The sequence below is a fragment of the Symphalangus syndactylus genome, chromosome 7 (assembly GCF_028878055.3).
Source record: "Symphalangus syndactylus isolate Jambi chromosome 7, NHGRI_mSymSyn1-v2.1_pri, whole genome shotgun sequence".
Taxonomy (NCBI): Eukaryota; Metazoa; Chordata; class Mammalia; order Primates; family Hylobatidae; genus Symphalangus; species Symphalangus syndactylus.
The window spans coordinates 87985496-88009334 of record NC_072429.2 but is presented as its reverse complement, the minus strand read 5'-3'; the positions used below and the strand labels follow the sequence as shown (position 1 = coordinate 88009334).

Here is a 23839-nt window from a genome sequence, read left to right as displayed (position 1 = left end):
AGCTTGACATTTGCATTGCTAATAAATGGCTTTCACATTGCATTGGTATTTCATGTGGTTCAGATTGGCAACTTGCATTTGAGCAGGGCCATCTGGTCAGTGCTGTTAGGAATACCTATTTTCAGAGTCATATTTTAACATAAGGGATATATACATATGATATCTTTGTGCTCACTATAGAATTTTCTTCTCTATTTTAAGTTCTTATGTTACCAGGTCTACAGGACAATGTGTTTGCATTTTGCATTGCTGGGTTAGGCATTCTGTAACAGTAGGCAGCTAGTCAGACATGAGCAGGGCAGGAGAGGCCCCCCCACCACAAAACCAGGAATGTCAGGTGGTTGCTAACTGTCTCTCTAAGATAATAATTGTACCTAGAAGCAGATTCTGCACTCCTCAAATTTCCACTTGGTTTGACCTGCCTGCCTCCACTCTTGCCTTTACCATGTCCATCAGGGTGACCCAGAAGTCCTGCAAGGTGTCCATCTCTGGCCTCCAGGTTTTCAGCAGCTACTCCTACACGTGTGGGCCTGAAACAACTCCTTGAACTTCTCCCGAATGGGTAGTAACAGCAGCTTCTAGGGTGGGCAGGGAACTGGCATGGGTCTGGATGGAGACTATGGTGGGGCCAGTGATATGGGGGGCATCATAGCCATCATGGTGAACCAGAGCCTACTGAGCCCCCTTAAGCCAAAGGTGGACTCCAACATCGAGGCCACGTACACCCTGGAGAAGGGGCAGATCAACACCCTCAACAAGTTTGCCTCCTTCATCGACAAGATATACTGCTGGAGCAGCAGCAGAAGACAGCCCAGAGCAACATGGACAACATGCTTGAGAGCCACGTCAACAACCTTTGGAGGCAGTGGGACACTCTGGGCCAGGAGAAGCTGAAGCTGGAGACAGAGCTTGGCAACAAGCAGGGGCTGCTGAAGGACTTGAATAATAAGTACGAGGGTGACATCAATAAACATACAGAGATTTAGAATGTATTTGTCCTCATCAAGAAAGATGTCCAATGAAACTTGCATAAACAAGGTAGAGCTAGAATCTCTCCTGGAAGGGTTGACTGATGAGATCAACTTCCTCAGGCAGATGTATAAAGAGGATATCTGTGAGCTGCATTCCCAGATCTCATACACATCTGTGGTCCTGTCTATGGACAACAGCCACTCCCTGGAAATGGACAGCATCATTGCTGAGGTCAAGACCCAGTATGAGGAGATTGCCAACCACAGCCTGGCCAAGGCTGAGCACATGTACCAGATCAAGTATGAGGAGCTGCAGATGCTGGCTGAGAAGCATGGGGATGAGCTGTGTCACACAAAGATGGACATCGCTGAGATGAGCTGTAACATTGTTAGTGGCAGGAGGCAGATAAATCCTAGGAATACAGGGGCTGGTCCCTGGTGAAACCCGAGTTTCAAGCTGAAGACAGTTTAAAGCCTAGCTACAAGTCCCTGGAAAATCTGCAGACCAGATTGAGAACCTTTTCCCATTTGGCATGCTTTCCCATTTGGCTGATCCCTACCCTTCACGTATTTTACATATAGCTACTCTTCCCTAATTGGTTTTTTACACCGTTGTACCCACCTTTGAGTGTGGCTTTTGTTTTAGCATTTTTTGCACACTTACAAACCAATCAGCATGCACTCCCTCATTCTGAGCTCATAAAAGCTCTCTACCCAGCCCCACTGGGAGAGAGACCACCTGACTTCTTGTGGGGGACCACCCTGCATACCCTCTCCACTAAGAGCTGTTTTGTCACTTAATAAAACTCTTCTCCACCCTCCTCACCTTTCAATTTTCAGCATAACCTCATTCTTCATGGATGTGGGACAAGAACTTGGGACTCACTGAATGTGCATAGAAAGAAGGCTGTAACACTGTGACCCTTTGCCCTCTCCTGGTGGAGGGCAGCCATCCCACACAATGGGAAACAGTGACAGGTTTAAGCCAGTTCCAGAGCCATGGGAGGAAGCTATTAGCATGCTGTAACACCCCATCTAGGGATTTGGGATCACAGGCACCCTGGTTTGGGTGCCACTGCATTCCCCTCATCTGGACACCAGAGTCCACCATAGGAGTTGTTTGTGACACACCTGGTCCAGCTGCAAGTCCTGCTTGGAGCAGCTGGCCAGACCCTGCATTCTTGCTCATACACCCTCTCCTGCCAGGGGCTGAGTGCACAGTCTCAATGGCCATGGGATCCATGCCAGCATGCAAGTCAGGCATGGCCTGGTTGGCCAAGTAGACAGGGTGTCTGTCTCCTGTGGTGATCCCATGCCTGAGCAGGGGCATCACCAGCCAGAGGTCTCTGATTGGCAAAGTGGCCGAGAAAAATCCTGTATCAACATCAGTGGGCTCCAGGCTGAGACTGAGGGCCTCAAAGGCCAAGGGGCTTCCCTGGAAACTGTCGTCATGGATGCCAAGCAGCATGGGGAGCTGGCTGTTAAGGCCACCAAGCTGTTGGAGCTGGAGGCCATCCTGCAGTGAGCCAAGCAGGACATGGCACACAGCTGCATGAGTACCAGGGGCTGATGAATGTCAAGCTGGCCCTGGACATTGAGATCACCACCTACAGGAAACTGCTGGAGGGAGAGGTGAGCCAGCTGGAGTCTGGGATGCAGAACATGAGTATCCATACGAAGATCACCAGTGTCTGCTCAGGTGGGCTGAACTTGGCCTGCAGAGGCCTCACAAGCCCTGGCCTTAGCTATGGCCTGGGCTCCAGCTTTGGCTCTGGCATAGGCTCCCGCTTCTTCAGGAGTACCAGCTCCTCTAGGGCTATGGTTGTGAAGAAGATTGAGACCCACGATGGGAAGCTGGCCTCTGAGTCGTCTGATCTCCTGCCCAAGAGAATGGCCATGGCAGCCCTTCTCAGCCTACCCCATCCTGTGGCTGCCCCACAGCCTGTGGCAGAGGCTCTTGTTCAGGGGAGCACAGGGAACAGGAGACCCAACTGAGGCAGACACTGGCGGTCACTCCCACCATGGGTGGGTTGAGGGCTAAGGTCTTCACTGGGCTCAGCCCTAGCCTTCAGCCTACCCATCAGGGGAGTTCACTGCTTGGGGTACCCCCTGCCCATGCTTCCATCTATGAAACAATTCTTTTTCTTCCAAATAAAGCCTCAGCTAGCTCTGCCAAAAATACAATACAACACAGTACAATACAATACAATACAATACAATACAATACAATACAATACAATACAATAGGTCTCAGCCAGTGCCAGGGAAAGGCAGTCTCTTGATAGATAATAACACCTGAAATGTTTTCAGCAGCTTCGTAATAAGATCTCAGGAGTTGAGCAAGTGGGCTCAAGCATGGTCACTAAAAGACAAAATAGTGGAGTTTAACTGGTATGTGACTTTCTAGGAACATTCAACTGGTAGGGAAAGAATGCCTCTTGTGAGAATGCATACAACTCCAGTAAACACACTGTATATTAATTTATTAGCTATTTTCCTTGTCTTTAGGCTTTCCCTTTTCCATCATCATGCAAATCTATGCTTCCCAATAATTTTTACTTTGTGCCCCATGTAGAAAATAAACTTGCAAGGCACACTGGGATAAACAAAGACGTCCGCTCATATTTGAAGGCCTCTTATCTGGAAGGTTTTATTCTTTCTGGGGACTGAGGGGAAATATCTATTTCAAAGCAATTGAAACCCTTGCAGGCAAAATAACACGCTGCTGTATATTGATTTGGGAAGCTTTGCTGTAAACTAACACCAAGTTAATTTAATTACATTTCCGCTGTATACATTTTTAAATCCTACATTGAATTCTCATCCCTAAAAGAATAAAGTTCAGAGTTATCGTTTTACTTTTTTCTAATTTTATTTTATTTTTAAAGTTGTTACATGATAATTCTACACATTTATGGGGTATGTAATAATGTTTCAATACATATAATGTATAATGATCAGATCAGGGTAGTTAAGATAACCATTATCTCACACATTTAGCATTTCTTTATGATGGGAACATTTCATATCCTCCCGGCTATTTGAAACTATATATTATTAACTGTAGTCATCCTGGAGTGCTATAAAACACTAGAACTTATTCATCCTATCTGACTGTAATTTTGTATTGTTTAACAAATCTCTCCCAATAACCTCTTTCTCACTCCCCTTCCCAGCCTCTAGTATCCTGTTCTACTTTTTACTTCTATAAGATCAACTTTTTTTAGCTTCCACACATAAGCGAGAACATATGGTGTTTAGCTATCCGTTCCTGGCTTATTTCACTTAACATAATGTCCTCCAGTTCTATCCATGTTGCCACAAATGATGGGATTTAATTCCTTTTTATGGCATAATAACATTCTATTGTGCATATATATATATATATATATATATATATATATATATAGCATTTCCTTTTTCCATTCATCTGTTGTTAGACATCTAGGTTGATTCCATATCTTGGCTATGGTGAATACTGTAGCAATAAACATGGAGGTGCAGGTGTCTCTTCAATACACTGATTTCTTCTCCCCTGGATAAATGCACAGTAGTGGGACTGCTAAATCCCATGGTAGTTCTAGTTGTCATTTTTGTTTTAGGAGCCATCATATTGTTCTCCACAGTGGTTATACTAGTTTAAATTTTCACAAAGATGTAAAAGTGTTCCCTTCTCGCTGCATGCTTGCCAGCACTTGTTATTTTTTGTCTTTTTGATAATAGTCATCCTAACCGTGGTGAGATGATGCTTCACTGTAGTTTTTATTTGCATTTCCCAGATGATTAGAGATGCAATTTATGTATATTTGTTAGCTGTTTGCATGTCTTCTTTTGACAAATGTCGTTTCAGATCATCTGCCCATTTTTAAATTGGGTTGATTTTTGCTGTTGAGATGTTTAAATGTTTATATATTCTGGGTATTAATCTTTTGTCGGATGAATAGTTTTCAAATTCTCCCATTCTGTAGGTTGCTTTTTGACTCTGTTGATTGTTTCCTTTGCTGTGCAGAGGTTTTCAGTTTGATATAATTTTATTTATTTATTGTTGCTTTTGTTGCCTGTGCTTTTGAGGTCTTATTCATAAAATCTTTTCCCAGGCCAATGTCCTAAAGCATTTTCTCTATGTTTCCTTCTAGTAGTTTTATAGTTTTGGGTCTTACACTGAAGACTTTGATCCATTTTGAGTTGACCTTTGTAAAGGTTAAGAGGTGAGGATCTAGTTTTAATATTTTGCATATGTATGTAGTTTTCCCTACACCATTTATTGAAGAGACTGTTCTTTCCCTGATGAGTGTTTTTAGTTCTTTTTTCAAAAATCAGTTGGCCATAATGTGTAGACTAATTTCTGAGTTTTCTATTCTGTTGGATTTGTTCTATGTGTTTGTTTTTATGTCACCACTATGCTGTTTCGGTTCCTACAGCTTTGTTGTCTATTTTGGAGTCTGGTAGTGTAATGTCTCCAGGTTTGTTCTTTTGGCTTAGGATTGCTTTGACTATGAGGGGTCTTTTGTGGTTCCATATGAATTTTAGTGTTTTGTTTGTCTCTTTCTGTGAAGAATGTCATTAATATTTTAATAGAGACCACACTGAGTCTGTAGATTTCTTTGAGTGAGATGTCATTTCAAAAGTATTAATCCTTCAGATTCATGAGCATGGGATGTCTTTCCATTTGTTTGTATCATCTTCATATTTTTCATCAGTCTTTGGCAGTTTGCCTTGTAGCGGTCTTTCACCTCCTTGGTTAACTTTATTTGTGTATTTTATTTTATAGCTATTGTAATTTGGTTTGACCTCTTGAGCCAAAATTTCTAATCTTATGGCTGATTTTTTATTTTTACAAAGATGGTCTGGTCCCCAGCAAAGAGAGGGTTTGTTTTGGGGAGGGGCTGTTATCTTTGCTGTCTTAGTTAAATTATAAACTAAATTATTCCCAAGGTTAGTGTGACTCATGTCCAGCAATGACTAAGGGCAGCTTGAATATTAATGGCAAGATGAAGTTGGTGAAGTCAGATATTTTCCTAATTCTTAAAATGTTTGCAAATACAGTTTCAGTCCCCATTTTGGGGGTTTCAACACACCTTATTTTTAAGGTGTGAGCAACAGAGATGGGAAAAGTCAAACAACTGCTCTGACTTCTTCCTGCTGACAGGGTGTAGTGGGATAGGATTTGGCCCCAGAACAAGAGGAGTAAAACTGCCTTTCAGCTGCCTGCATGTATTTATAGGTGCCTGGTTGGGGTTCCAAGGCTTGCATGACAAAGACATTAGTACTCTCATCCACAGTTTTAGTAAAGCATTTACGTGAACAGCAGACTATAGGATAATGAGTCTTAATATAAGGAGTACAAATCCTAGCCTCAAAAAGGCTTTGCAGAATTAATCTGAAGCCCTGAGGGAGCCAGGTGAATAGCCCTGAGAACTAATCAGCCCTGTGGTCACTGGGTGAGAGAGATTTGGGTCAGAGGTTGTTAGACAAATTGGTATAAACAAGAAAGAACAAAATCAAATATACCATCCCATATCCTTTGAGTCAGTTTCCTAGTCCTGAGAATAGTTCAGTGCAGTTAAACAGCTGTTTCCCATTTCAGGAGGCGGCATTGCAGATGAGCTAGGCCTTATATGCGATGAAAGCAAATGGATTTTTAATAAGAGGCATTTCCATGGAAACAGAAAAAAATAAAGGTTAATGTTGGGTACAATTTATCCAGATGTTAGACTCAAAGGATATTTAGTTATAGAGGAGGATAGAAGTAGCAGTCTGACGATTTTTTTTTTGCCTGCACCACAAGCAAGTTTGCAGGGCTTCAGGAAGAAGTTAGTAGCCATTTTATTTAGTCCAAGTCAGAAAAATGGAAGAAAAATTTGAAAATATTAATTTGAGGACTTGTAGCCCAGAAGATATTCAGGATTCAGTCCAAATTGCAGAAAATAATAAAAACTCAAAAACAATAGACAAGACTAGAATCTATCAACAGGTGTACTCTAGTTATTTTTTGTAGCAATAATTTTTCTCTCTCCAGTCTTCATTTTTATTATGGACAAATCATAGTAGGACAAAGTTATTTGTGAAATAAGCTTTAGTCTTATTATACTTGGCCTGATTGTATGCATAAAGTACAGCAAGAATAATTATTTGCCACACAGGCTTTTTTTTTTGAGATGGAGTCTCGCTCTGTCTCCCAGGCCTGAGTGCAATGGTGCGACCTCTGCTCACTGCAACCTTCGCTTCCCAGATGCATGCAGTTCTCCAGTGTCAGCCTCCTGAGTAGCTGGGATTACAGGTGCCTGCCACCACACTTGGCTAATTTTTTGTATTTTTAGTAGACGGGGGTTTCACCATATTGGTCAGGCTGGTCTCGAACTCCTGACCTCAGGTTATCCAACCACCTCGGCCTCCCAAAGTGCTGGGACTACAGGAGTGAGCCATTGTGCCCAGCCCCACATAGATACTTTTTAAATTGGCTTTGCTGGAATGTTTTTTCATAAGGAAACTCAGCGTAGACTTTTTAGAGCCTTGTTCCAGCAATGGATTTATTTGTGCCTGCAAATACTTGTATGAATTGAATGAATTCCTCTCCTCTCCAGGTCCCAGCGTAACTTGGGGCCCCTGGACCTGTGAGAAAGTGACATTCTTTACTTACCAAAGTTAAGTCAGGAAGCCTGTACAGGGACTGTGTAGACAAAGTATGAGGCCGTTTTCCCAAGGAGCTTTTATCAGCTCTGTAAGTCAACCTGGATTCCTTAAAGAAGTCTGTTTATATTTGGGGGCATACCATTCTAGTCAAAGCCGTGGTAAAATAATCAGTGTTTTCAATTGTGTCCTGTTACATAAAACCCCAGATATTTATTGTATGTATGCAAATAACTATGTTGCCATAGTTAAGAATATTCATAGTTTCCAAATTCTGAAGAAATCAGGTAAAAAGAAAGAAATATACTCCAAATTTTGCTCATAGGAGTGTAGTTTACCCAATAGCTAAAAGCTGTAAATAGATTAAAAGAAAAATAGGTTTTTCTGGACTACAAACGATGAAAGAATTAGCAACATTTTAAACAAAAATCATGAAAAGATTATTTTGGTATTTATTAGTTCAGTCCCTGTAATTATCTCCTGTTCTGCCTAATACTGAGCCAGCAGTCCTCATGTACACATCAGCTCTCCATGAGAATCTTCGAGTATTTTCTTTTCTCTCTATTATAAAGGCACAATTGGCAAAGTTGTCCGAGACCAGTATTCAAGAGCACTTTTCATAGTCTTATAGCTGATTATAAACTACCTTTTGAAAAAGATCAAAGTAAGACAGTAATTATTTGTGGATGACAAAATCTTAGGTCATCTATCCGTGGTTAAAGATGCAACCAACAAGGAAATCTGGTCATCTCTGTGGCACACAACAATTTAAGATAACGATCAGAATTACTACTGATAACATATACTGAGACATATCAGACTAATAGGAATATTATACAATTTTAGAAAATATGAAATTAATACATTTATATGAATATAACCCAAAGAAAGTTAAACATGATTTTACATTTGAGAATACTTCCTATATAATTTTAAATAAACTAGGTCTGGCGCGGTGGCTCACGCTTGTAATCCCAGCACTTTGGGAGGCCGAGGCAGGCGGATCACGAGGTCAGGAGATCGAGACCACGGTGAAACCCCGTCTCTACTAAAAATACAAAAAATTAGCCGGGCGTGGTGGCGGGCACCTGTAGTCCCAGCTACTCGGAGAGGCTGAGGCAGGAGAATGGCGTGAACCCGGGAGGCAGAGCTTGCAGTGAGCCGAGATTGCGCCACTGCACTCCAGGCTGGGCGACAGAGCGAGACTCCGTTTCAAAAAAAATAAATAAATAAAAATAAATAAATAAATAAATAAACTAAGTATGTCTCTTGGACTTCAGAGACCCTAATACTTAAAAGATTATTAAAACAAAAAAAGACAATTAAAAATCTGATTTTGGAAAGCTTGTTTTAAAACACTTGATGTCAAAGTTTTAAAACACTTGATGTCACAAAATGGAATCCCACCATCATAAGTCACTTATTTTGCCAAAATGATAACTTAAAAATTTCAAAAAGGCAAAAACTTTATTAATTGGTAGAGGGGAGACTCAGTTTTACAAACAAGACTCAATAAAGAGAGCATGGGGCCAACTTAACCTGTCTTTTCTCTCTCCCTTGTAGTTTATTCAAAAAGCAAACAAAATTTATTATCTCTCAATATTACATGAAAATCTTGTTCAAAAGGAGCCAAATTTCACCTTTGCATTAGTGTACAATTATATTAGTGTTAAACCCAATTCTTTTTTTTTTTTTTTTTTATTATACTTTAGGTTTTAGGGTACATGTGCACAATGTGCAGGTCTGTTACATATGTATCCATGTGCCATGTTGATTTCCTGCACCCATTAACTTGTCATTTAGCATTAGGTATATCTCCTAATGCTGTCCCTCCCCCCTCCCCCCACCCCACAACAGTCCCCGGAATGTGATGTTCCCCTTCCTGTGTCCATGAGTTCTCATTGTTCAATTCCCACCTATGAGTGAGAACATGCGGTGTTTGGTTTTTTGTCCTTGCGATAGTTTACTGAGAATGATGTTTTCCAGTTTCATCCATGTCCCTACAAAGGACACGAACTCATCATTTTTTATGGCTGCATAGTATTCCATGGTGTATATGTGCCACATTTTCTTAATCCAGTCTATCGTTGTTGGACATTTGGGTTGGTTCCAACACTTTGCTATTGTGAATAGTGCCGCAATAAACATACGTGTGCATGTGTCTTCATAGCAGCATGATTTATAGACCTTTGGGTATATACCCAGTAATGGGATGGCTGGGTCAAATGGTATTTCTAGTTCTAGATCCCTGAGGAATGGCCACCCTGACTTCCACAATGGTTGAACTAGTTTACAGTCCCACCAACAGTGTAAAAGTGTTCCTATTTCTCCACATCCTCTCCAGCACCTGTTGTTTCCTGATTTTTTAATGATGGCCATTCTAACTGGTGTGAGATGGTATCTCACTGTGGTTTTGATTTGCATTTCTCTGATGGCCAGTGATGATGAGCATTTCTTCATGTGTTTTTTGGCTGCATAAATGTCTTCTTTTGAGAAGTGTCTGTTCATGTCCTTTGCCCACTTTTTGATGGGGTTGTTTGTTTTTTTCTTGTAAATTTGTTTGAGTTCATTGTAGATTCTGGATATTAGCCCTTTGTCAGATGAGTAGGTTGCAAAAATTTTCTCCCATTCTGTAGGTTGCCTGTTCACTCTGATGGTAGTTTCTTTTGCTGTGCAGAAGCTCTTTAGTTTAATTAGATCCCATTTGTCAATTTTGGCTTTTGTTGCCATTGCTTTTGGTGTTTTAGACATGAAGTCCTTGCCCACACCTATGGCCTGAATGGTATTGCCTAGGTTTTCTTGTAGGATTTTAATGGTTTTAGGTCTAACATTTAAGTCTTTAATCCATCTTGAATTAATTTTTGTATAAGGTGTAAGGAAGGGATCCAGTTTCAGCTTTCTACATATGGCTAGCCAGTTTTCCCAGCACCATTTATTAAATAGGGAATCCTTTCCCCATTTCTTGTTTTTGTCAGGTTTGTCAAAGATCAGATAGTTGTAGATATGCGGCATCATTTCTGAGGGCTCTGTTCTGTTCCATTGATCTATATCTCTGTTGTGGTACCAGTACCATGCTGTTTTGGTTACTGTAGCCTTGTAGTATAGTTTGAAGTCAGGTAGCGTGATGCCTCCAGCTTTGTTCTTTTGGCTTAGGATTGACTTGGCGATGCGGGCTGTTTTTTGGTTCCATATGAACTTTAAAGTAGTTTTTTCCAATTCTGTGTAGAAAGTCATTGGTAGCTTGATGGGGATGGCATTGAGTCTATAAATTACTTTGGGCAGTATGGCCATTTTCACGATATTGATTCTTCCAACCCATGAGCATGGAATGTGGGACTGACCCGATTTTCCAGGTGCCGTCTGTTACCCCTTTCTTTGACTAGGAAAGGGAACTCCCTGACCCCTTGCACTTCCCGAGTGAGGCAGTGCCTCGCCCTGCTTCGGCTCGCGCACAGTGCGCTTCACCGACTGTCCTGCACCCACTGTTTGGCACTCCCTAGTGAGATGAAACAGGTACCTCAAGCAGAAATGCAGAAATCACCAGTCTTCTGTGTCGCTCGGGCTGGGAGCTGGAGACCAGAGCTGTTCCTATTCGGCCATCTTGGCTCCACCCCGTTAAACCCAATTCTTAATAAAACTATATAAACAAATGTATCCAGTCTTAATTGTTTGACCATAGGTAAGGTTTTCATAAACCTTTAATAACCCTTTATAATTTTCTGATAAAGAACAGATCAATGTTCCAAGAAAACCCTGTTTATTCAACACTTGGGCTTAGATTCTAGCTCTGAATCAGTGTGATTTTATTTTAATGTTCAATTGATGGAAAAACTAAATAATACCCTTTTAATTATAGCCAACTTGCTCACACACAGTATTTTTAAAATAAGGTAAATATTTCACAAATTTTCTATAGCTTGCTTAAATCTTATTTTTTTTGACTTTAAACAATTTTTAAGCTCTCTAAACTGGAGAAAGTTATCATATAAAAACTACATTTCTATGTCATTATCAAAAACACATAACTTATTTTTAGTGTAAGCAATTTTAATTATGTACCAGGTGCAGAGCCTAGGACACGAGACAGAACTGCAAATGAATGTCTGATTCTTTCCAGCATAGCTAGGTATGTCCCCAGGCCTTACTAGAATCTAATGGCTGTAAAGCAGGCAAGTTGAACAATAATAAAATGTCATAGCAGCAGTTTATAACCTTAAAGCATCTAGCAAGGCAGTATCTGCCTTTCCTAATTCAGACCTAATGTCTAAATTTTGAAGACTGTTATTTTATTAATAATATTAAAATAATTTTTATTTACCAAAGATTATTAGAGTCACATGAACTAAAAGGCATTAAAGTTTCTATTTTTCTGAAAAAATATTTTATTTAAGCACTTATTTATCTTTAGGCCAACTAATAAGAGTTCCCTTATATAATTTGGTAGTGAAACATCACACACACAAAACAGAAAATGTTGAGATAGCAGATTTTTCATTTGTCAGCCTTTAAGTTTGTCTTCCCCATTTTAGACCATTAGTCTCTGATTACTTGTTCCCTGCTCTAAACAATTGTCAGCTAGACAACTCAAAATTTGCATTTCTAAAGGAGTAATTCTTGATGAAACAAGATAGATAATTCATATTAACTCAAACTGAAGAAAAATTGTGTAAGTAAAAGTTGAGTTAAGATAGGCAGAAAAATAAGACACTCTTACATATGGAGAGTTCTTTAAAGTTGTAAATTAATTGGACTACTGACTTTAGGGTAGAGCCTTTTAAGAAACGGGAAATAAAGCATGCAGTTTTTAGGGCCTAATTGGTGGGCACAACAAGAAGAGAGAACAGATCCCCCCAAATCAAGCATCCCATTTTTTCACTGAAACTTCGATCCCCCGAAAGAAGGGAACACTGTAGGACCAGACAGTGTCACAGTTTTATTGTGCAGTTCCCTGCAAGGACATCCCCCTGAGGCTGGTGGGCAACCCAAGCCGGTCCGCCCATTCCATATTTAGCCATCTGTTCCATATATTTTAGGTGTCTAAGAGCACACTATTTTTATTTACACACACAAAGAAAGGAATATTATTCTGTAGTAATAATTATTCACAGTAAGCAACTGCCATCAACTACTTAAAAATTTATCTCTTATCTAGCTATTATACATCAAGGTTAAAATTTTCTTATAATGCAAAGTAATTTCTGTCCCCCCAAGAGTAAAAAAGTTTAGATACAAGAGGAAGTAGGAATAGACAAGGGTAAGAGGAGAATCAGACAGAATTCTGTTGACTAAAATGTCTTTTACAGAGGGAGAGCAGGGGCTTTAAAACAATATCTGTATACATATAGCCCAAATATCAGCCTTAATTAAGTAAATTTTTTATTAGAACTCTTAAAAAATCAATTTTATTGGCCATCAGAAAAATGCAAATCAAAACCACAGTGAGATACCATCTCACACCAGTTAGAATGGCGATCATTAAAAAAATCAGGAAACAACAGGTGCTGGAGAGGATGTGGAGAAATAGGAACACTTTTACACTGTTGGTGGGACTGTAAACTAGTTCAACCATTGTGGACGTCAGTGTGGTGATTCCTCAGGGATCTAGAACTAGAAATACCATTTGACCCAGCCATCCTATTACTGGGTATGTACCCAAAGGACTATAAATCATGCTGCTATAAAGACACATGCACATGTATGTTTGTTGCGGCACTATTCACAATAGCAAAGAGTTGGAACCAACCCAAATGCCCAACAACGATAGACTAGATTAAGAAAATGTGGCACATATACACCATGGAATACTATGCAGCCATAAAAAATGATGAGTTCGTGTCCTTTGTAGGGACATGGATGAAACTGGAAAACATCATTCTCAGTAAACTATCGCCAAGGACAAAAAACCAAACACTGCATGTTCTCACTCATAGGTGGGAATTGAATAATGAGAACTCATGGACACAGGAAGGGGAACATCACACTCCAGGGACTGTTGTGGGGTTGGGGGAGGGGGGAGGGACGGCTTTAGGAGATATACCTAATGCTAAATGACGAGCTAATGGGTGCAGGAAATCAACATGGCACATGGATACATATGTAACAAACCTGCACATTGTGCACATGTACCCTAAAACCTAAAGTATAATTAAAAAAAAATCAATTTTATTTTTTTATTACCAGATTTTGGCTGTGACAAACAGCCAATATTTCTGGCTTTTGAATTTTTTACTAAAGGTAACTTCCCAGGTGAAATCAATAATCCTCAACTAAGGCTATGACTTAACCATGGATGCATGAGGTGTTTTCAAAGAGATAGTAGGTGGTTTTTACAAGATACAGAATCACCCCAATGGTCACTCAGAAAAAAGAAAATTCAAGATAGGAAATCAAGAAGCTGTGCATGAAGGGAAAAATAATTAATAAATGGAAAAAGTCCTACAGGTATTAAATCAGAAGTGACTCACTTCCTAAGCTTGGAGTTGAACCCAGGCCACCACTGTGAAAAGGCAAAGCCTTAGCTACTGAGCTACAGCATGGGGCAATTGTCTTTTCCCAGAACGAGTCTGTGGTGGTGATTTTGAGCTTGCAAAGGATTTTAACTGCTCAAGAGAAATCGTAAAGCTAACCATGACATGAACCCCCAAATTCCCACCCTCTGGATTGTGTAGACCAAGAGAGAGTACCCCCACATGGTCACAAAGTCAAGCTTTTAAGACACAACATGAAAGAGAAACCTCATTTGGTTTTTGTTTCAGGGACCTCAGCAAAGTTTGTAGCTGAGCAGTCTTTAGGGCTGGCTGAAACAGCAGACTTATAAGGGTTATAGGCCTGTGTTCTATCTTGTGGTACAGAATGACAAAGAAAGACAAAAAGATGACTCATACAAATCCTTTTTCCTATTAATCAAAACATTGTAGAAGGGACAAACAGTGACTTTTACCATTCATTCAAGTGGTTTATACAGAAAGAGAGACCAGAAGCCTGATGAAATTCTTGCTCTTTTTTTTTGTGTGTGTGATGGAAGTATTCTTTTTATTTATTTATTTATTATTTATTTATTTTTATTATTATACTTTAGGTTTTAGGGTACATGTGCACAATGTGCAGGTTTGTTACATATGTATCCATGTGCCATGTTGTTTTGCTGCACCCATTAACTCGTCATTTAGCATTAGGTATATCTCCTCAAGCTGTCCCTCCCCCCTCCCCCCACCCCACAACAGTCCCCGGAGTGTGATGTTCCCCTTCCTGTGTCCATGAGTTCTCATTGTTCAATTCCCACCTATGAGTGAGAACATGGGGTGTTTGGTTTTCTGTCCTTGCGATAGTTTACTGAGAATGATGTTTTCCAGTTTCATCCATGTCCCTACAAAGGACATGAACTCATCATTTTTTATGGCTGCATAGTATTCCATGGTGTATATGTGCCACATTTTCTTAATCCAGTCTGTCGTTGTTGGACATTTGGGTTGGTTCTAACTCTTTGCTATTGTGAATAGTGCCACAATAAACATAAGTGTGCATGTGTCTTTATAGCAGCATGATTTATAGTCCTTTGGGTATATACCCAGTAATGGGATGGCTGGGTCAAATGGTATTACTAGTTCTAGATCCCTGAGGAATCGCCACACTGACTTCCACAATGGTTGAACTAGTTTACAGTCCCACCAACAGTGTAAAAGTGTTCCTATTTCTCCACATCCTCTCCAGCACCTGTTGTTTCCTGACTTTTTAATGATGGCCATTCTAACTGGTGCGAGATGGTATCTCACTGTGGTTTTGGTTTGCATTTCTCTGATGGCCAGTGATGATGAGCATTTTTTCATGTGTTTTTTGGCTGCATAAATGTCTTCTTTTGAGAAGTGTCTGTTGATGTCGTTCACCCACTTTTTGATGGGGTTGTTTGTTTTTTTCTTGTAAATTTGTTTGAGTTCATTGTAGATTCTGGATATTAGCCCTTTGTCAGAGGAGTAGGTTGCAAAAATTTTCTCCCATTCTGTAGGTTGCCTGTTCACTCTGATGGTAGTTTATTTTGCTGTGCAGAAGCTCTTTAGTTTAATTAGATCCCATTTGTCAATTTTGGCTTTTGTTGCCATTGCTTTTGGTGTTTTAGACATGAAGTCCTTGCCCATGCCTGTGTCCTGAATGGTATTGCCTAGGTTTTCTTGTAGGATTTTAATGGTTTTAGGTCTAACATTTAAGTCTTTAATCCATCTTGAATTAATTTTTGTATAAGGTATAAGGAAGGGATCCAGTTTCAGCTTTCTACATATGGCTAGCCAGTTTTCCCAGCACCATTTGTTAAATAGGGAATCCTTTCCCCATTTCTTGTTTTTGTCAGGTTTGTCAAAGATCAGATAGTTGTAGATATGTGGCATTATTTCTGAGGCCTCTGTTCTGTTCCATTGGTCTATATCTCTGTTTTGGTACCAGTACCATGCTGTTTTGGTTACTGTAGCCTTGTAGTATAGTTTGAAGTCAGGTAGCGTGATGCCTCCAGCTTTGTTCTTTTGGCTTAGGATTGACTTGGCGATGCGGGCTCTTTTTTGGTTCCATATGAACTTTAAAGTAGTTTTTTCCAATTCTGCGAAGAAAGTCATTGGTAGTTTGATGGGGATGGCATTGAATCTATAAATTACCTTGGGCAGTATGGCCATTTTCATGATATTGATTCTTCCTATCCATGAGCATGGAATGTTCTTTCATTTGTTTGTATCCTCTTTTATTTCATTGAGCAGTGGTTTGTAGTTCTCCTTGAAGAGGTCCTTCACAACCCTTGTAAGTTGGATTCCTAGGTATTTTATTCTCTTTGAAGCTATTGTGAATGGGAGTTCAGTCATGATTTGGCTCTCTGTTTGTCTGTGATTGGTGTACAAGAATGCTTGTGATTTTTGTACATTGATTTTGTATCCTGAGACTTTGCTGAAGTTGCTAATCAGCTTAAGGAGATTTTGGGCTGAGACAGTGGGGTTTTCTAAATATACAATCATGTCATCTGCAAACAGGGACAATTTGACTTCCTCTTTTCCTAATTGAATACCCTTTATTTCCTTCTCCTGCCTGAGTGCTCTGGCCAGAACTTCCAGCAGTATGTTGAATAGGAGTGGTGAGAGAGGGCATCCCTGTCTTGTGCCAGTTTTCAGAGGGAATGCTTCCAGTTTTTGCCCATTCAGTATGATATTGGCTGTAGGTTTGTCATAGATAGCTCTTATTATTTTGAGATACGTCCCATGAATACCTAATTTATTGAGAGTTTTTAGCATGAAGCGTTGTTGAATTTTGTCAAAGGCCTTTTCTGCATCTATTGAGATAATCATGTGGTTTTTGTCTTTGGTTCTGTTTATATGCTGGATTACATTTATTGATTCACGTATGTTGAACCAGCCTTGCATCCCACGGATGAAGCCCACATGATCATGGTGGATTAGCTTTTTGATGTGCTGCTGGATTCAGTTTGCCAGTATTTTATTGAGGATTTTTGCATCAATGTTCATCAAAGATATTGGTCTGAAATTCTCTTTTTTGTTTATGTCTCTGCCAGGCTTTGGTATCAGGATGATGCTGGCCTCATAAAATGTGTTAGGGAGGATTCCCTCTTTTTCTATTGATTGGAATAGTTTCAGAAGGAATGGTACCAGTTCCGCCTTGTACTTCTGGTAGAATTCGGCTCTGAATCCATGAGGTCCTGGACTCTTTTTGGTTGGTAAGCTATTGATAATTGCCTCAATTTCAGAGCCTGTTATTGGTCCATTCAGAGATTCAACTTCTTCCTGGTTTAGTCTTGGGAGGGTGTATTTGTCGAGGAATTTATCCATTTCTTCTAGATTTTCTAGTTTATTTGCATAGAGGTGTTTGTAGTATTCTCTGATGGTAGATTGTTTTTCTGTGGGATCGGTGGTGATATCCCCTTTATCATTTTTTATTGCATCTATTTGATTCTTCTCTCTTTTCTTCTTTATTAGTCTTGCTAGCGGTCTATCAATTTTGTTGATCTTTTCAAAAAACCAGCTCTTGGATTCATTAATTTTTTGAAGGGTTTTTTGTGTCTCTATTTCCTTCAGTTCTGCTCTGATTTTAGTTATTTCTAGCCTTCTGCCAGCTTTGAATGTGTTTGCTCTTGCTTTTCTAGTTCTTTTAATTGTGATGTTAGGGTGTTGATTTTGGATCTTTCCTGCTTTCTCTTGTGGGCATTTAGTGCTATAAATTTCCCTCTACACACTGCTTTGAACGTGTCCCAGAGATTCTGGTATGTTGTGTCTTTGTTCTCGTTGGTTTCAAAGAACATCTTTATTTCTGCCTTCATTTCATTATGTACCCAATAGTCATTCAGGAGCAGGTTGTTCCGTTTCCATGTAGTTGAGCGGTTTTGAATGAGTTTCTTAATCCTGAGTTCTAGTTTGATTGCACTGTGGTCTGAGAGACAGTTTGTTATAATTTCTGTTCTTTTACATTTGCTGAGGAGAGCTTTACTTCCAACTATGTGGTCAATTTTGGAATAGGTGTGGTGTGGTGCTGAAAAAAATGTATATTCTGTTGATTTGGGGTGGAGAGTTCTGTAGATGTCTATTAGGTCCACTTTGTGCAGAGCTGAGTTCAATTCCTGGATATCCTTGTTAACTTTCTGTCTCATTGATCTGTCTAATGTTGACAGTGGGGTGTTAAAATCTCCCATTATTATTTTGTGGGAGTTGAAGTCCCTTTGTAGGTCACTCAGGAATTGCTTTCTGAATCTGGGTGCTCTTGTGTTGGGTGCATATATATTTAGGATAGTTAGCTCTTCTTGTTGAATTGATCCCTTTACCATTATGTAATGGCCTTCTTTGTCTCTTTTGATCTTTGTTGGTTTAAAGTCTATTTTATCAGAGACTAGGATTGCAACTCCTGCCTTTTTTTGTTTTCCATTTGCTTGATAGGTCTTCCTCCATCCCTTTATTTTGAGTCTATGTGTGTCTCTGCACGTGAGATGGGTTTCCTGAATACAGCACACTGGTGGGTCCTGACTCCTTATCCAGTTTGCCAGTCTGTGTCTTTTGATTGGAGCATTTAGCCCATTTACATTTAAAGTTAATATTGTTATGTGTGAATTTGATCCTGTCATTATGATGTTAGTTGGTTATTTTGCTCGTTAGTTGATGCAGTTTCTTCCTAGCCTCGATGGTCTTTACTATTTGGCATGTTTTTGCGGTGGCTGGTACCAGTTGTTCCTTTCCATGTTTAATGCTTCCTTCAGGAGCTCTTTTAGGGCAGGCCTGGTGGTGACAAAATCACTCAGCGTTTGCTTGTCTGTAAAGTATTTTATTTCTCCTTCACTTATGAAGCTTAGTTTGGCTGGATATGAAATTCTGGGTTGAAAATTCTTTTCTTTAAGAATGTTGAATATCGGCCCCCACTCTCTTCTGGCCTGTAGAGTTTCTGCCGAGAGATCAGCTGTTAGTCTGATGGGCTTCCCTTTGTGGGTAATGCGACCTTTCTCTCTGGCTGCCCTTAACATTTTTTCCTTCATTTCAACTTTGGTGAATCTGACAATTATGTGTCTTGGAGTTGCTCTTCTCAAGGAGTATCTTTGTGGCGTTCTTTGTATTTCCTGAATCTGAATGTTGGCCTGCCTTGCTAGATTGGGGAAGTTCTCCTGGATAATATTTTGCAGAATGTTTTCCAACTTGGTTCCATTCTCCCCGTCATTTTCAGGTACACCAATCATACATAGGTTTGGTCTTTTCACATAGTCCCAAATTTCTTGGAGGCTTTGTTCGTTTCTTTTTATTCTTTTTTCTCTATATTCTCTTCTCGCTTCATTTCATTCATTTCATCTTCCATCAGCGATACCCTTTCTTCCAGTTGATCGCATTGGCTACCGAGGCTTCTGCAATCTTCGCGTAGTTCCCAATACTTGGCTTTCAGTTCCATCAGCTCCTTTAAGCCCTTCTCTCCATTGGTTATTCTAGTTATCCATTCGTCTAATTTTTTTTCAAAGATTTATCTTCTTTGCTATTGTTTTGAATTTCCTCCCATAGCTCAGAGTAGTTTGATCGTCTGAAGCCTTCTTCTCTCAACTCGTCAAAGTCATGCTCCATCCAGCTTTGTTCCGTTGCTGGTGAGGAACTGCTTTCCTTTGGAGGAGGAGAGGTGCTCTGCTTTTTAGAGTTTCCAGTTTTTCTGCTCTGTTTTTTCCCCATCTTTGTGGTTTTATCTACTTTTGGTCTTTGATGATGGTGATGTACAGATGGGTTTTTGGTGTAGATGTCCTTTCTGTTTGTTAGTTTTCCTTCTACCAGACAGGACCCTCAGCTGCAGGTCTGTTGGAGTTTACTAGAGGTCCACTTCAGACCCTGTTTGGCTGAGTGTCCGCAGTGGTGGCTGCAGAACAGCGGATTTTCGTGAGACCACAAATTCAGCTGTCTGATAGTTCCTCTGGAAGTTTTGTCTCAGAGATGTACCCGGCCGAGTGAGGTGTCAGTCTGTCCCTACTGGGGAGTGCCTCCCAGTTAGGCTGCTCAGGGGTCAGGGACCCACTTTAGGAGGCAGTCTGTCCGTTCTCAGATCTCCAGCTGCGTGCTGGGAGAACCACTACTCTCTTCAAAGCTGTCAGTCAGACAGGGACATTTAAGTCCGCAGAGGTTCCTGCTGAATTTTTGTTTGTCTGTGCCCTGCCCCCAGAGGTGGAGCCTACAGAGGCAGGCAGGCCTCCTTGAGCTGTGGTGGGCTCCACCCAGTTGGAGCTTCCTGGCTGCTTTGTTTACCTAAGCAAGCTGGGCAATGTTGGGCGCCCCTCCCCCAGCCTCGCTGCCGCCTTGCAGTTTGATCTCATACTGCTGTGCTAGCAGTCAGCAAGACTCCGTGGGCATAGGACCCTCTGAGCCAGGTGCAGGACACAATCTCCTAGTGTGCCATTTTCCAGGCCCGTTGGAAAAGTGCAGTATTAGGGTGGGACTGACCTGATTTTCCAGGTGCCGTCTGTTACCCCTTTCTTTGACTAGGAAAGGGAACTCCCTGACCGCTTGTGCTTCCCGAGTGAGGCAATGCCTCGCCCTGCTTTGGCTCGCGCACAGTGCCCTTCACCGACTGGCCTGCACCCACTGTTTGGCACTCCCTAGTGAGATGAAACCGGTACCTCAAACAGAAATGCAGAAATCACCCATCTTCTGTGTCGCTCAGGCTGGGAGCTGTAAACCGGAGCTGTTCCTATTCGGCCATCTTGGCTCCACCTGTCAAATTCTTGCTCTTAAGCTTCCAGAAGAATGGAATGGCTTTTGAGGACCCTGCATGCTGCACCACAGCTAGAGGGGTGTATTAGTCCATTTTCACACTGCTGATAAAGACATACATGAGACTGAGAAGAAAAAGAGGTTTAATTGGACTTACAGTTCCACATTCCTGGGGAGGTCTCAGAATCACGGTGGGAGGCAAAAGGCACTTCTTACATGGTGACAGCAAGAGAAAATGAGGAATAAGCAAAAGCAGAAACCCCTGATAAACCCATCAGATCTCGTGAGACTTATTCACTATCATGAGAATAGCATGGGAAAGACCAGCCCCCATGATTCAATTGCCTCCCTCTTGGTCCCTCCCACAATATGTGGGAATTCTGGGAGATATAATTCAAGTTGAGATTTGGGTGGGAACATAGCCAAACCATACCAAGGGGCCAAACCCACATTACAAAAGAAAAGCATTCTTTTCTGTTTTATGGAACCATAGGCAAAAGCCTTTCAATTTTACAAGATGCCGCCCAGTGGGCTATGTCGGGGAGCTGAATTAACTTTTCCTATTTTGGCCGGAGCTAAATACACATGACAAAACACAAACACTAATCACCCTACTCAGTGCCAAAGTATCAATCTGCAAGGCTCAAACTTGTCTTCGTTGGTCTCTGTTATATTTGATCCACTTAAGGTAGGCAGAGATGACCTCTGACCAGGAGTTTCAGTGGGTAGTCTGTGGGCAAGATGGAAGGGCAGAGGGTTATCCTGATAAGATCTGTTGAGCTCCAGCTAATGATTCCTTCAGCGCTCACCAAATATGACTGGCTAGACAAAATTAGGAGAGCCTGATGGATTTCTGGCAGCAATTCTGTCAGAGATCTTCTCTATGTATACAAATGCACACAATGAAGTAAATATGAACAGAAGGCCTTCCAAACCAGGATTCCAGACCAGATGACAAACCAGAAGAGTATGCTTCCAAACAGGTCCCCTATTCTCTGTTTCTTTGGGGAGAAATCTTCCCAAAATGAGACTCTTCCTACAATCAAGGGAGAGATGAACAGTCCCCATAAGAGGGCTACAGAGCTAGACAGTCCCTATAATGGGGCTACATACAGTGCCTCTAGAGATATCAATAGACTCAGGGAAGGAAGAGGGTGTTGGCAGCATCTGGAATACTCACCAAATGAGGTTACAAGATGTCTTTGAGGAAATATTTCTCCATTACAATTAGATCTGTGCACTATGGGTGGATAGCACTCTACTGGTAGAGTTGGCACCAGGGGAGTACTTATTCCAAGAGAACTATGTGGCTGCTTGAGCTGGCCTCTGGATCTGTCACTGGTAAGGAGCTGCTGAACCATGGGCAGGTACCTTCAAGGGCTATCCCAGTGATTAGCCCCCAAACTTGTAACCACCCAAAGGGTTCTTCTTGCCTGCAGCCAACATGAAGCCAATTTGTCAAAACAGGAGAATTACAATCAACAGTTCAATACACATAAAGTCAGCTAAATTAGAGACCATAGTTTTATGATTACTCAAATAAACCTCCCTGAAAATTCAGATGTTAGATTTTTTTAAAAGATAGTTTGGGGAGTAGGGGGCTATGGAATGAGGGATGTTGATTGGTTGGGTTGGGGATGGTATCATAGGAAGTTGGAGGTGTCCTCTTGTGCTGAGCTGGTTCCTGAGTGGGAGCCACAAGACCAGATGAGCCAGTTTACTGTTCTGGGTGGTGCCAGCTGATCCATCAGAATGCAGGGTCTAAAAAATACGTCAAATACCAACCTTAAGCTTTACAATAGTGATGTTATCTGTAGGAGCAATTGGGGAGGTAAGAAACCTGGTTCCCTCTGGCTGCATGACTCTTGAGACATAATTTCTAATCTTGTGGCTAATTTGTTTTTCCAAAGGTGGTCTGGTTTCTAAGCAAAGAGGGGTTTGTGGTGGGGAGGGGCTGTTACTATCTTTGTTTCACTGTTAAACTACAAGCTAAATTCCTCCCAAGATGAGTCTGGTGAAAAACCAAGAATGACCAAGTGCAGCTTGGAGGTTAAAGTTAAGATAGAGTTGGTTAGGTCAGATCTCTTTCATTGTGATAATTTTCTCATTGTTATAATATTTGCAAGGGCAGTTTCAATACTATTATTATTGTCATCACACAGAGGAGAAAAATGAAGCCCAGAAATTAAGTAACCTGGTTGGGGTGGGGTGGACAAAATTATGGCTCATGGAAAACAATCTTTAAAAAATAAATGGGAGAGAACAAAAAAAAAAAAGTAATTGATTAAAAGTCAAATTATTAGGGGTCTGATATTTCACCCTTCTTGGAGGATAACAGGTTGATCATTTTGTCATAGTTTTATGGATGCTAGGAGACATAAGATTAATGGTTCAGAGACAAAGAACTTAATTATTTACAAGTCATTTACAGGCCAGCAAGCCATATGACCTTAATATTTATGTTGCCCTGACCCCGGTAGGGAAGGAAAAAGTTTTTCCCTGTACTCTCCTATGTTCTATGGCTGAGACCTATGAATTAAACTGGTAAGAGACATATTAAATAGATAATGATAAAAGACATATTAAATGGATAAAACTCTACAAATTTAATTATGTACATGTGCATGGGAATTCACAAAGAAATGACACTGAAGTAGGTGGCCAGAATTTGAGAGCTTATATTTTGTCTTAGGCCAAAGTAAAAAGAGTTTTGAGCTTCTATGGGGGAAAGAGGAGAATAGTTAAGGGAAGATGAGGGGAAAAATATACGGTTGCTTAGGTTGATGGGATAAATTTAAAGAGTGGGCAAGTGACATTATATTGCCTCTTGTTGTGATACAAAATAAAGAGTACAAAATCACTTATGAAATAGTCTTGTAACATGTTTAATTTGAATCAAATCAACCATTTAGAATAAATTATTGGAATACAGGGAATAGAAAAGAAGTTTAAACAGCATTCAGAAGAAATAATTGTATAAGTCCAGGAACTGGGAGATTCTACCTGACAACTGGCCTGGATCTTTACAAAATC

General features: G+C 40.7%; 1 pseudogene; it reads left to right on the top strand.

Annotated features, from left to right (window-relative positions):
* The first annotated feature begins 445 nt into the window (after window positions 1–445).
* On the top strand, window positions 446–2966 carry LOC134737182 (keratin, type II cytoskeletal 8-like; annotated as a pseudogene).
* Window positions 2967–23839: the final 20873 nt, after the last annotated feature.